The sequence below is a fragment of the Oculina patagonica genome, unplaced genomic scaffold, assembly GCF_052425735.1.
Source record: "Oculina patagonica isolate OP01 unplaced genomic scaffold, crgOcupat unplaced1611, whole genome shotgun sequence".
Lineage (NCBI taxonomy): Eukaryota > Metazoa > Cnidaria > Anthozoa > Scleractinia > Oculinidae > Oculina > Oculina patagonica.
The window spans coordinates 1,441-3,659 of NW_027557643.1; the positions used below are offsets into that span (position 1 = coordinate 1,441).

At 37.9% G+C, this 2,219-nt stretch overlaps 1 long non-coding RNA gene across 1 annotated transcript; it reads left to right on the forward strand.

Annotated features, from left to right (window-relative positions):
* Positions 1 to 225: 225 nt before the first annotated feature.
* LOC144639993 (uncharacterized) lies at positions 226 to 2,124 on the forward strand. Its single transcript, XR_013568256.1, has 3 exons — positions 226 to 627; positions 1,238 to 1,361; positions 1,587 to 2,124. It is a non-coding gene; the product is annotated as an uncharacterized LOC144639993 (long non-coding RNA).
* The last annotated feature ends 95 nt before the right edge of the window (positions 2,125 to 2,219 follow it).

Consider the following 2,219-nt stretch of genomic DNA (forward strand, 5'->3'; position numbering starts at 1 on the left):
AGCTAATTTCGGGTTTAAAAGTTAGGAAATTTGTGACTTCGACCACCGAAATCGATTTTCTTTGTTTTCTTAAAATTAGAAGACCTCTAGGGGAAACAAACTACATCAGGTTTCTTATCTACCTTACAGCTAATAATGAGCAAAAAACGAAGAAAAATCGATATTCCAATTTCTGCCAGGAAATCAAATTCTTGCTCGGCCGTTCGTAAAAGTCACTCTTAAATGTTTGTCATGAAAGTGAAGTACTCTTGTTACAGACGATTAAATTTCCAAATCAGGTGACTGGAGCGAGACTGATATCTCGTGACTTGATGCATGTGTTGATTCCAATATCTGCATGCCTTCTCACAACACAAAACTATGAGCTTGATTATATTTGCCAAAATCTGACGGCTTTACACCGCTCTTAATGTTTGTTATGAGAATTTGGCAATTCACATCCCAAAGGCAGTAGCATAGTCTAGATGACGACTTCCTTTATAGATTTGTTGTTAGGAGAAACAATGTAGATCACCGAAAAAGTTTAAAGGGACTCAGTGAGTGTCTTGTTTCTAGCATGACAAATGCGATCTGTTGGGCAATTCAAGGACATTTCCGAAAATTGTTTTCAAGTGGAAATTTTCCAAGGTCAAATGCATAAAATACAGTTGAACCTCGCTAATTCGAACTCCGTTATTTTGAATTCCCCGTTAATTCGAACTAAAACCCGTTTCCCTTGGATTTGCCCTTCAGTCATTTACTATCGGCTATTTCGAACTCCCGCTATTTCGAACTATTTTTTGTTTCCCCTGACGGTTCGAAATAACGGGGTTCAACTGTACTTTAAATTTAAGCAGTTTTCAATAACAATTGACAGAAGCTTGGAAGTTCAAATCTCAACCAAGGGTTGCTGTTGCCGCTACTTTGTTAATATTGCATACAGAGGGTTACTGTGCAATGCCAGAAAATATCCTTACCCACCCCTTGGAAGGTCACTGGAAATTCTGAGGGGATGGGAGGTCTCAAAAGCCAAAATTTTAAACGCAAAAGATGGAGCTTTACTGGAATTTCTGGAGGGGTGGGGGATTCAAACAAAAACACCTTCCCTGGGAGGGGTATGGATATTTTCTGGAACAATGCAAAAGTACATCTTTGTTCCAATTGAATAGCACATGTTAAAAGTCCAAACCAAAAGAAACAAACATTGGAAAACATTTTGTCAAGTAAATAACAAGTTAAACTTGAATTTCTATTCCAGGCTGGCTCACCAGTCTCCCGTGTCCTGCAATTCTCTGATGTCCATCTTGATCACCTATATGAAGAAGGAGGCAACCCACACTGTGGTGAGCCGCTGTGTTGCCGCAAAAATGACAACCCTCCTGGTATGTATGTTTTATTACATTATGATTTGTATAAGCTTCCCCCCCCCACCAAAAAAAGAAGCCCCCCCTAAAAAAATCCTACTGATTATGATAGAAGGACATTAGTTTTCCAATCATAAGCCGCTATTGTTGGGCTTGCTTTATACTTTGTGTTGTTAGAAAATGGCTAGAGCAACTGTCGCTGGAGCATTCAATTATGTTTTCATGTTGTTTTGTTTCTGACAGCACCTGGACAACGAAAAGCAGGGAAATACGGAGACTATTCATGTGATATTCCACCAATAACATTTGAGAGTATGCTCCAGCATATCAACACCACACATACACAGGTAATAATAACCATACCGTATTTTGTTGATTAAAGCCTGGGTTACAAATAGTTCCCAGTGGCAATGTACTGATTGTACATGTAGATTCAGGTACTGAATCACCACAGTCTCACCTCCCACTAACGGATGCCTCCCGTAGGTGGCCAACTACAGTAAAAACCCGTGAGTAAGAACCTATTGTTTTTCAGGTTAGCCTAAACAGGTTCTTACACAAAGGTTATTAACACAAATTTAGGCTAATTAGGTTCTTAACTTCTGAAGAAAAAAATGTCAATGTTGTCATAGAGATTTTAGTGTTATTTGGCCTTTTTCTTGTATAAAATTTGCATACCACATAGTGTTTATGTCAAAATGAAGCACTAATCATATCACATTTTCCCAAAAGTAAACATTTTTAATCAATTTTAGAAATTAAGAACCTGTTTCCAAATTTTAGGCTAAATGGGTTCTTATAAAAGTGGTATCTAATTTGCAAATTTTAGCCTAACAGGTTCTAAAATGTTAGGTTCTTACTCGTGGGTTTTTACTG